A 12,993-nucleotide genomic window follows, 5' to 3' on the forward strand; every position below is an offset into this window, starting at 1 on the left:
CATGTCATTAAATTCAATTCATCTGGATCAAGTTGCTTTTCTGCTGTTTTTTTTTTTCATATACTGATGGATGTTCGATTTCACTAATGCAGGAAATGGATTCTATCTCAATCCTGTCTGTGCAATTAGCACTAATGAATAATGTTCAGGCTATGCTGCTGAGAAAAATTATATGTAGGCATTTTAATAACATGGTGATGATCTAATATAGAGTGGTGAAGGACCATTTACCTACAGTGAGTTAAAATACCAACACACAGTATAAAATGGCTCTAAAAACTCCAAATCTTATTAGAATTAAATGAAAAGACCTTAGGGTAATGTACAAACATGTAGGCAAGTACTTAATTATACTCATACCATATGTTGTTGGATAGTTACATTCATAATAAATATATGAAACATCTTAAGTTGGTAAATAAACTTTTCAGCGGTGCCCTGGTGACCTGTGGGTTTGAACACTGTGTTTTCTTTGTGATTCCTTGTATCTGTTTTATTTCCCAAATACACTGATATTTGGTTATGTCTAAAACCTGTATGATCGTGCTACTGAGTCCATTTCAGTGTTTTCAACAACATCTTTGTTCTTACTGATAATAAAGACAATGAAAGGACAATAAAAATATAAGACAAAATTTGCATATGAAGGCATATAAAGTGCAGAGCTGTTATGCAGGCCAGGTTTCTGCTCCGAATTCCTCTGTGTGGTTAAGTTTAGGCACCAAAAGCACTTACAGTACAGTTTGGCGAAGTTTGATTTTACACAAAAAAAAAAGAACCATACAGCCACAATGCTGCACTGCTAATGTGGCTAAACACCATCTTTAAGTAAATGTACGTTCTTATTTTTTTATTTATGTTTATGAACAATTCAGTTACGTAAACTGGAAAAAAATACTAAGTTCAGATGGAGCATCAGTAGCTGACTATATCCTGGGACAGATGGTCCAAGCAGGAATAAAATTATTAATTTATACCTCCCACTAGTCCATACTACACAGGTCACAGGGACACATTTGATCTGACAGTGAAGAACCAATCACTTGTCAAAATGTCTGTATACATTTGTTGCTCTTCTCTGAGCAGCACAAGTTGGCCTCTTAGTGCCAACTCATCATGAAGTCACAGCACACACATACACACACACACATGCACACACAGTGAACATTGGAGTTGACACTGACAAGATCGCATGAAATAATTATGGTCTGATTCTTAGCCAAACCTAGACAGAGAACTCATCCGGGACATGGCATCCACCCAGGTAGTTTCTTCTTTATCCACTCAGGCGTCTTATGTAATATACAAAACTGCAAACGAATTCTGTTAGGAGCACTGCTCCAGAGTTTGATCAAGGTTTTCCTTATGAACATTCGACTTTGATTTCTGGTGTCAAATTTTAAAGCCTCTAATGTTTGTTACACTTCCATATGTTGCTACTACTGAAGGTCTTGCTGGGGAAGGAGGAATGAAAGGTAAGTGGCAAAAACGCAGATGCTACCCCTCATTTCTCTGCTAACACCTAAAGGAGACAACCTATAATCTGTGGCAAACATGGTTCTTACTTGTGGGCTTATGTTCTAAATCCTGTATTTTCCCACCATTTCAGCCTAATTTGACACTTATAAATACTTGAAATGTATAAATATACCACACATGCTGCACCCACAGTTGATAGGAGTGAGAACTAAAGCTCACTGAGTCTTCTTTTTGTGCTCCAGCGAGGATGGGGCCCCAGCAGAAACCGAGTTCTTAATCAAGTTTCGAACCTGACTCATAAACAATACTGAAAGGCCTCCCTTAGGCACCTTGCATGGGTAAACAATATCATTACTCTATCATGATCCTGAATTAAGATATTACCACATGCATGTAATTAACATTTGTAGTCAGGCATGGAACAATATTTCATTTTGACTTAATAAACATTGAGCAACACCTCCTTGAGAAATGCTGTGTCATTTTTTTGTTCTGCAGAGAGCAGTAACTGGATTAAATGGAAGGGATTTTCGAAAGCAAGAACAGGACACGTTAGGTATTTGTGGAGCACAGAAAATAGCAAGCCCACCCCATCAAAGCATGTCCTCCCTCTAAAATAGAGGCAATGGCCCTACAACATTGGGGCTCATTCACCAACCATTTTTTTATCAATCATTTACTTCTTAAAACCAACTTAAGCAGCCCTGATGAAGACTCTGACATTTTCTTATTTAGGATTTGCTCTTACTGTAGGTAGGAAAATGATCTAGGCACACTCAACACCAGACTTACAGTAACACACATTTGAGTGGTGACAAAATTAGTTGTTTTCTACACTTCTGTAGTATTAATAACACTTCTGTGTTATTTACATAACACAATTTCTAATAATAATATTTGTATTATTTTACAAACCATTCTGCTCTTTTAAAACTAATAAATACTACACCAACACTTTATATAGTAGAGAGCTGCTACTATATATGGTGACATGTCTCATTTTTTCCGATGGTTGGCCTGTGGGAGACAGGTTGAAGGAGCGAGAGAGCAATGTACTGGAAATGTTAATGATACAAGCTTTACTTTTCAAGGAGGTGTCACTATCAGGCCTTTACCAGAAAATGTATTACATTAAAAAAAAGGTTGTTTTAACTCGAGGAGAGGGGACATTGTTAACAAAGGGTGTAGGGATATTGTAAGAAGCCTGAGATGAGAAGATCAAAATTACAACAGCCTCATGCCTGCAGCCAGCCAATATATGTCCTCTCTCTAGTGAGAAAGCATGGGAGCAAGGGAGTGAGAAGGGACTGAGGGACGAAGTAGCTTTGAAGATCACAGTGCTGCCATGCAGTCTGTTGTTTTGTGCCTGTGTGCCAGAAAAAGACGTTCTCCTTTTCCCAGTAATCTGCGACACTTCATGCTTTCTTCTCCCTTGGCACCTCATGATCTTTTACTCAATCCCACAGAAGGTGTGTGGTGTGTGAGATGTTAAGGAATATGGCGGTGTTTTGCTGTGTGTCTCATATCCCTTTTTATTCCCATTAGCCTCGAGTTGTACCTGACACGAGTGTAACACAGGATAGCATAGTAGAGAGACAATGAGTGACAGGGAAAAGTATGGTGATTAGGGGCCCAGAGAGAGTCGATAAGAGGGGAGAGAGAACAACAATGAGGAAATGGTCGATGAAAGATGAGGATATGAGTGGGAAAGAGCTTAGCAGTAATCAGCAAGGCCAAACTCCTCACTGGAGGATGCACATCAACATTTCCAGGACAATGACTCACTTACACATAGACAGACTTTTAAAAAGACGGTGAATGGAGAAGAAGAGAGAGAACGACAGAACAATCCCAGAAAGGGGCAAACAAAATTAAGCCAGGACAGACACAGGCAACATTATATTGGCAATGTCTGTGCACAGAAACACATGAGCTATTTCTGAACTCACCACAAACCTTCCACTGGTGACAGGAAGATTGCCAGTATCCTCAGCTGTCACACCCACCAGTGCTCCATTCCTCCACCCTCTGACTCCACACAAGGATGTGTTTCAAAGTGAACTGACTGGCTGTGTTCAACCTCACACTGTTATTCTGAGAGCTATCACTCACATTAATGAAACATATTGTCATAGCGACGCATGTAGACAGCCTCCGATTTTTTTTTCTCTGTGCTATTTTTTCTTGTCTCACCCAGCCTATCTACTTTAGACTTTAAGACACGGCCCCATTTATGTTTAACCCAGTGAAACAGACACATTTCCCATAGTTCCACAGACATTTTGACTTGTCCTAGCAGGAAAATCAAGGTAAAAAAAAATTAAAGAAGGCTCACAATTATAGACTCTGTGTCGCCTATAAGAATTGGAACCTCTGAGGAGTGAATCTGGGGAACTAGCACAAACTCAAATACGCTCAAACTGAATCAGTTATTTCCAATGACGGAAGCAAGGGGTTTCTTGGATGGTTGCACTGCACCTGAAACATCCTCTCCTCAGACACTTCCAACGTCAGAAGTGGGGAAGCTTAGTTGGACAATTCATGGTACTTCTCAAAACCAACTATCCAACAGAATCTGGCCAGGTATGCTGATGTGAGAGAACGCAAAGGGCTAGGACAAGTCTCTCAAGTGTCTCCTTTTATTTATCGTCTGTCACCATGCAGCCATGTGGAACACTATAAATGCTTTTGAGGAGAGATGGCCTGACCCGTATTCCCATTTGTACAATTCGTCGTCACTTGTCCTTTTCTGTTGCTGCTGCCACTTCTAATGTGACCATTCAGACCAGCGATACACACACTTTTGCCTTTTAGTGTCATGACATGACACTTTGTGCAAACCTGTTTTGTTTCAACCTTTTGATTCGTGCCACAGTTTGCCTAAATGTCTTTGTTCCATAACTTTACTTCAGTAACCTGTCCCAGGAGTCTACTCTGAGGTCCCACTTCATTAAAAGTACCAAATGTGAGATACAATTTATGAGCAGTGTAGCTTTCCAAAATGTTTCCACGCCTACATAAAAATTTCAGATGTTAGGAACAGTTTCACTTTAACATCAGCACTCGAGAGACCTTCCAGTAGCAGACGGCAGCCTAAATACATCTCTTTCCCCTGTTGATTATGTGTGTGTGTGTGTTGGCTGGCAGGCTGGGTAAGACTTTGGCCGTCACTGGAGTTTCCGGTCACGCTACTCTGCCTAGCATTATTACACCACCCATCACTCAGATCCACTGTGTACATTATTCATGCCCCCAGAGGAGTTCGTCAGAGGCTGTGACCGCAGGTGCTGTGACAGCGCTCTCAATCACAGACGCCCGCGCCGTCTGCTCATCTGACCCCCCTGTGACATGGTCATGTAACCCATGGTCTAACTCTGCTCAGCTGTAGAATCAGGCTCAGAGAAGGGAGTGTCAATTAATCTAAACACAAAGATAATCCGCACACCAAGTAATCTGGAAACTACCGTCGTCATAGGCTCTGTGTTGTAGATGAAAGCCTGAGGGTCTAAAACGTCCGCCACACAAATAACAGACCTTGCCACACATATCAGCTCACGCCTGTCAAATTGAGCACACTCCTGGATAACAGATAGCCAGGGGATTTTATTAACTTGTTTGTTCAATTTCAGAGCGCCGCATAACTCCTGTTGCCAACACACATACAGACTACAGAACTTCTTAAAGCAGCCAAGCCTGGGAGCCAGGACGTGTCTTTCCACTCTGTCGCCCAGACATGTCCCGTCATCCTTCACAGCGACAAGTGAAGTCTAGTGGCACATCTTTCTGCTGACAAAGTGAAGGGTGACCTGCAAGGCCATTTTCCTACAATTACTAGAAGTAATAGATACATATACATGTGATCCTTCAAAGTTGTCCTGCTCAGACACTAGCGGGAGCACAGGTGACCTACTATCAACCCATCGTGGTTTTATTTACGACCTCTCAGCCTCTCTGATAATGCGAGCCACTCCAGAGCCATTACTCCACCATGTGATCCCCATAACCTTGACTCATTGCCTCATACGCTGGCCTCATAGGACCAAAAGAACTTTGGGTTTCGCTTTAGAGTAGCTTAGTATGTCTTGAGAAATCCAGCTCTGGTGTTAAATAGTGATGGATGGCTAAAGCGCTGAGGCTAAAAAAGATACAGTAAAAATTTGCCGTTAATTTCTGAAGCGAATTAATTGGTGACAAGGAAAATGCATGTATTTATTCTGAGTGGTACTGAGCTGTGGCATAACCTTCAGTTGTTTAGCTTCATGGACATCACGTAAATAAGTTCAAGTGCTGCTGATTATCATTTCCGCTCCTGCCAAGAGCTGTGAGTGGGAAACAGAGCTGCATAATTTCCTCTTTCCTGTTACATATGGTGATAAGGGGTCTGAGACTATGAGTAACAAATCATATTCTGTATCTCAGATTAATTTGGAGTTTATTTTTGTTTTATAACACCTTGAATTTTACAAGCAGCATAGGCTAAGATGTTAAGTACAAATACGCGCACACAATAAAAAAACATATTGCCATGTTGGCAGAATCCCTTAAGTTTCTTTATGTGCTAAAAGAGGGATTTTGTAACCTTTTGTAACTGACCGCAAAATTGTCTTAAACAAGAACTGAATCCCATTTCGCTGTCATGAAAGAGGGTGAGAATGTGGACATATATAATGCTGATATGACTAAACAACCTTAGGTTCTGCCAAAGTTCAACATCCATTTAAACCTCTCAGGGTATACAGTAATAGTAAAAATGGAGCCTTGGGATGAACTGGCATGCTGCCTTCAGTGTTTCCCCTCATTCTGCTGAGTTTGCAGACTTCAAACCTCATGGAATTAAGTAAATGAAATAAGTTAAACATGTAAGAAGCTATGCTTCAGGAATGCAAAACCTAAATACAGTGTAATGCCCATACTCATTGCTGACAAAGCTCAGCAAAAAGGAGAAAGAAAACAACAGACTTGTCCTCATCACCCCAAAACCCCCAAAAGGAGCTACAGAATATTGAATGTGTTGACTTCTTAATGTCTGCCTCCACCACTATAAGCAGGGATTAAGTGCTTACTAATGAAGGGCAATTCAGTGCTGGTATTAAGGCAGATGAGAAGACCCTATGTCCCCGACTCACAATTACTTTGCTCCAGGATTAGAACCAAAGGTGTGAAAATGCCAAACACAGGCTGATATACTGTACAACACATGGTGTGTATGCAACCATATACAAACATGCACACAATCATACAACCCTGACATCTACAGATGTTCAAACAATTGTATGTGCCTTTTATAGAGACACTATAAAAGCACAACCGCATGCATACACAAAAGATCAATGACTTCCCCCGCTGAGACCCAGTTTCATAGCTCCACTAATGGTTCATAACACATCAGAGTGACAGCATCACATACACATGCCAGACGGCTACTTTTCAGTCACCTCCACTCTGTTTCACGGAGCGCACATTACAATGGCCTCCCCTGCATGAAAGGCAGGGAACAAAATGTATGATGCTTCCCCATCCTCTACACAGGTAAATGATGAGTGAGTATAATTCGTTCTCGTCATTGTGGTGATGACAATGATGTGTCTTACAAAGGCATAGGCCGACATATTGTAGTAGTGAAAAAAAGAAAACCGACCTGTCTCTGAAGATCTAACGATATAAAAATTCTTACTTTTAACAATTTCTAACAATTTACAACAAATTCTAACAATTTATATTTATATATATTTTTTACAGAATTTTACTGAAGCTTGAGATGGAGCTACTTTTAAGTCTTATAACTGTTATGCAGTTAAAAGAGTGTTATGCACAAGATAAATATCTGTGGGGTCTCTTAGTTACCCATGTCATAGTTATCCCAAAGGTAGCACCTGGACAACATGGGTGGAACTCCAGTCAGCCAGAACTACACGAGCCATTCAGACAGGAGGTGAAACATCTTCATGAATCTTAAGCAGGTCCAGTCAAGACTGCGTAGAACACAGATAATTATGAAGGGTCAAATAGTTTAACTCCTTCAGTCTGAGACAGACACTTAAATTAAGCCATGCGAAATACCTCTTTGATGTAACAGCAACCAATTCACAGACAAGAGGGGGTTTTGCAAAGAGGTTGAAGCTTACCAACTTATTTTAAATTTGAAATCTTTAGCTCCAGGGTAGCTATAGAAACTGGTAGAAACTAAAACATTTCACAAGAAGAGTAAACTAGCATAAAATCAAAATACCCAAATAAAATACTAATTTGTACTTGTGTAAATGTATTTCCCTCAGCAACCCAATCACAAGCACGTTTTACTGGTGAGATAATCTGCCTTAAAGCTGCCCTTCAAAAGAAACATGAAACAACTGTACATATGTCAGTTGCCTTCAAACACTGATGTTATTACTTTTTACAGTGCACTGTTCACACACAATAATGGTACTTATGCATAAATGATAATCACATTTCCTCAGTGTAGCCCTTGGTGACAGCCCTGTGACATCCACTGGGGTTATGTATCAATGATGTCCACCTCCATTTAAGTGTTATTCACCAACTCACATTATGGGCCCATGTTTTGCACTTTTACATAAATGTCTTTTGTTTTTACTATACAGCACATTAAACATGTTTGTAAGCTGTCAACAATTTAATGTTCTTTTATTTTTTTTATGCTGCCTTTAATGAATTGTGGCTTTTATGTAAAATAACACAAACAAACCATTTTAAAAGCTGTTATTTCATAAAAAGGCTGAAGTCATAATATTGTCATTTTGGACAAAGCAGTGTGATTCTCAGGGAAATCTATCATACATACATGATTTTTAAATTTCCTCCACCTTTATGGAAATATATAAAGTGTTTGTTTGTTTGTATTTTTGTTTGTTTTTAACAGCACGTTTACAGATTGACATAAACTGCCTTTCCGTTAGGTTTTTACTTAAACATTTACTCCACCACCAAGAGCGCCTGCATAATGTACATAACATCAGCATTTGTGGTTATCTGTCTACTGAGGTGAAAGTCTGTAGTCTGAGCTAATTGGCTCCAATGTGGCATAAAACAAGCCTTTAATCTAACTCATGCTCTCCTAATCACACTGCCCTGTAATAACAATATCAGAAATCAAATTAATGGTGAGAACAGGTCTTGCTGTGGGCAGGGAGGGTAAGTGGAGGAAAATATCTTCAGACCGAGATGAAATGCAATTTAGTTGGAGGACGGAGGAGAGGGGAAATGTTCTGAGGGAACTGGAGCAAGCATCTGTCTCCAACGAAGGAAATGTCAGGTCCTGTTAATCTTATCTGAATGGCTGCCTGCTGACGTGGATTTAATTTTACACAAGTGAATGCTTGCTAACTTGTGTGAGTGCACACGAGACCGACTGTACACACACATATACATGGAGGGTGGATTCTAGTGGCCCCAAGGTGCTAAATATACCTCAGAGCCATTATATAACGTTGCTGTAATTTTACCACCACAATAACAACATTGTACAAAAAAGAATAATATTTCAGAAAACAAAACGTTTTAAGTTTCACAAAAAAACAAAACAAACAAAACCCAGCAAAGCCGTAAACACAACAACCAATTAGGAAACACAAAATGTTATAAACCACAACAACAAAAAAGCCAACAAAACAAATTAGAACACAGCAACAGTAAAGAAATCCCAGCATGTAAGAAAACACATCTCACAAATTGGGAAATGTAGAGACAAAAAAAAAAACCTTCTTCACGAGTTTACTAACTTTTTGGCCTTGTTGTTTTGCACCTCAGGGCCACTGTAGTGAGCACATATGCAAAACTCCATCATCACACACTGACCCACAATTCACCAACATAAACATGCTCTCTTGCCTTCGCAAATGGGAAATCAGAAAAGAAGCAAACATCAACAACAAACCCTTACCTCCCACATATTCCCACACCGGCATAAAAACTACCACCCATTTACATGGCTACACTTTAAATAACACACAACTACATACACACATCAGAAGAACAAATAGTAAAACAGATTCTGTCGAGAAACTGCATCTCTGTTACTTAACCACCCCCATTCCCTGAGCATTACCCATCATTCTCAGAGGAGACAGGCAAAGATAGTAAGGGAGAGATACAGTAGATGCTAAGTGAAATGGGAAATAAAGGCGTGAAGACGAGGAGTGGGAAAGGTGACAGCAAAAAGGGAGACTTGTGATAAGTGGGAGAAGATGATATAATCCTCGGGCCGGCTCCACAGCACCAGGAGCCAGGCCTCTGGAGGACAACATGCATGCAGGGCAGCCTGCGGCTCATTGCAGCACACATATGACAAAGCAATGAGAACACGAAAAACAAAAAAACAGGGATGCAAACAATTCAATTAAAGGGAGACATAAGCTCAAACTGTGACAAAGGGACGGAGAAGTGGAATTGCAGAGTGGAGGGGAGCGGGCGTGGAGAAAGAAAACCTGAGGTGGAACATGATGGTCCCAGCAGCCGCTGCGTTAAGTCTTTGACACAGTAGCACCCTCGGGGACATTCAGGGTGGCCAAGCAGGCTAAGCTGCCTTGAACATAGATTAGTGAGGAGCCAAAGGAACAGTGAGTGATGCTAACACTGAGCTCTGCAGAGTTCACTTAAGGGGGTTAAAAACCTAAAGCGCCATTATGATGTTGATATGTTTTGCCACTTCTAGATGTGCACGGTAATCATATGCTTTATGCTTTATTACAGATTATCATATATAGCAGACAGTTGTGCAGCAAAGCTTATATGTTAACACCGTATGTGAGAATGAGGGTAGACAGACAAATTGTGTGCTGGGGGGGGGGATAAACCCCCAGGGAAACATGTTAATTAGCATAGTATCACAGGGGTGTGGGTGCTGCCACATTAACCCATTGTTGGACACACTTGGCTGGGGATGTTCTGTGACATAGGAGAGAAACAATGTGAGGAGAGGCTAATTTCAGTGGTCGAGCACATGAGTACATTAGGGCACAGGCTTCTGTTGCAGTTGCTCTACTGGTTTGTGTCAAAATAATAAAAAGCACGGCCTCCACTTGCGGACTGCCAGTCATCTGCTCCGACTATAATGTGGCAGCTCACAGATAAGAGGGGAGGAAAAAGAGAGAGGAGAAGCTCCCTCGGTGACAAAGTATAGTGAACCAAAATGTCTTGGAGCGAGATAACATTTTAACAGGCTGCAACTCCAAAAACCAGATCTCCTATGTGCAGCAGCTGAGGCGAGGCAACGCTCCCCTGTGCCACACCAGTTGGATAACTGAGTGAGCACTGCACAACGCTAATTTCTCTGCCAACCCTGGGCGTTGATCTGGGCTTAAACCTCATTGTGTAGCTACACATAGGCTCCTGCCTTTTTTCTGTCCAACAGTTACCTTTTATGACCTTCTCTAAGCTCTTTCCTTGTTCTCTTGCTTCCCTCTGTGGTGCTCTGATGTGAAGACCGGGCTGAAGCTCAGTAATTTGGAGTTAGAGATAAGGGCAGGCAGAGGATATTACTTGTGGGTAGACAGTGATTGAATTGGCTCCAGAGGGTCAAACGCACCTAAATGACAACACAGTGGAAACCCAGGTACCATTTATTTAACCCAGAGAACCCTCGAACGACAGACTCGCGATGGCGACTGAGTACGGGCGGACAGGATGATGAAATACACCGTAGCAGAGCCGGAGGGGATTGCAGCGAGGAAAACAAAAGGACATCATAGCTTGCATCTCTCTAGGTGATCGTGTGAACCTAATTTATACCTAGGAAGGAGTCTTAATAAATCTAGAGGGACATAATGTCTGTTGGGTCATTTAAGGGCTTTCAGGAGATGGGAAGCAGGTAGAGACAAAACACCAGAGAAACTGGGATCGAAATGGGACAAAAACAAAAGAAAGATAAGAAGAGAGTGAGAACAAAGAGGTAAAGATGGCAACTTAACTAGCACTAGATTAAAATAGACTGGTGGGTGGAGAGTGAGGTCTTTTCTATAAAATAAAGTTCCAAATATAGCTAAGGAGACGGGATTTCTGTGTCAGTAGAGCAGCTGTGTCTGGTTCGTGTTCCTAAGAACACACATTATAGTGACACTAAAAACACATTTAAAGCAGCAATAAGTACATATTTTGTCCAGCATCAGAACTTCTAAACACAACACACTAATAATTATTTTACATTCTTATATATTGTCACTTTGTAATGAATCACATTAAATTTCCTATTAAACATCAAGTGGACACGGAACAACATTATCGTAGGAAACTACACTGATTATACTACATACTACATACTACACTACTGTGTGTGTACCATGAGTTCTCTAGCTTGTCATTAACTGTGTGTGTCTACTGTTTGGTGCTGAGCAGCTTGTGTTTGTGGGTGAGCTTGTAAGACTTTTTTTTGTAAAAACAAGAAAACAAAGCCAATGAGAATGGTGGGAGTGAACTTCATCAGATGTGCTGTGGGCTGCAAGACAAAATCAATGAGCTGAAAGAAGCAAAAATGCTCTGTAGGGTAGCATAGTGTGACAAGATGATGCTGTTATGGCCATCATCATCGTTAACATAATTATTTTATTTACATCTTGTCTGTACGTACCATGCCTGTATCAGCTCATCAGTAAGTGTACTTGTTTGGCTGTGGTGTTGCTTCGTATTCTCGAGAGTTACATTTAATACATGATTTAATACATGGTTTGAAGGCGTCATTTCAAATGCAGTTGCGGAGTTTGACACAGTCCAGTAGATGACACCTGGAGCAAGAGCTGAACATGTCAATGGACTAAAAAATAGGCAAAGACACAGAAGCTCTGATGAGACCCCTTGAGATTCCTCCTGTGTGTGTGTGTGTGTGTGTGCGTGTGTGTGTGTCAGAAGGAGCATATTGCATGCTCGGCTGGAGAAAATGCCTCTTTAACAGGAAAAAAAGCACACACGAGCGACCTCAGTAACAAACTAGCACAATTACAACCCTGAAAACAAGACCACACATTTTGAATGTGTGTGCCGCTCACACAGTGGTCTGCATGCATGCTTTATAGTTACCCAGCGGTGAAGACGTGATTGACGTGGCTGCAGGATCGGAGCCTCGCTGGAAACGAGCCAACGTTTCTGTGGCTGCCTGTGCTGGCGGAGGTGAAGGAGGGGCCGGGGTGGCCTGGATGTGGAGTAACAACAGCAGCAGCAATCTCCTCGCACTGGGGGACCTACAACACAAGGAACTGGGTCAGAGACTGCTTCCCAGTGGACTGAAGGAGATTTGATAAGAGGCTGAAAAAGGCATGCCATTTAACAGCTGTCTTGTGGAATTTAATTCATTATTGGTGCTGGGCTAAATGCCAACAACCCAGTCCCTCCTCAGCCCCCTCTTTCCTACAAGCCCAATGACATTCAGACCTGGGAGCAAAGCAGCAACAGCAGAGGCTTTAAAACGTGGTGACAGTGAGCATACTGTAAAGGTTTTGCTCAACCTTGATGTGAGAGAGGCAGAGTAGGCCAGCGAGGCTCTAACTCAGCAAACCTCTGTGACTC

The 12,993-nt window shown here is 41.4% G+C and overlaps 1 protein-coding gene across 1 annotated transcript in view; it reads right to left on the reverse strand.

The window, feature by feature from the left end:
• The window catches only part of drp2 (dystrophin related protein 2), a 108,213-nt gene extending 95,549 nt beyond the window's left edge, over positions 1-12,664 (reverse strand). Inside the window, exon 1 of the mRNA XM_067519226.1 lies at positions 12,508-12,664. The gene's annotated coding sequence lies outside the window, so the exon portion shown is untranslated. The remainder of the gene's footprint in view (positions 1-12,507) is intronic.
• Between the last annotated feature and the right edge of the window lie 329 nt (positions 12,665-12,993).

This window comes from Channa argus, chromosome 10, assembly GCF_033026475.1.
Source record: "Channa argus isolate prfri chromosome 10, Channa argus male v1.0, whole genome shotgun sequence".
NCBI classification, from domain to species: Eukaryota; Metazoa; Chordata; class Actinopteri; order Anabantiformes; family Channidae; genus Channa; species Channa argus.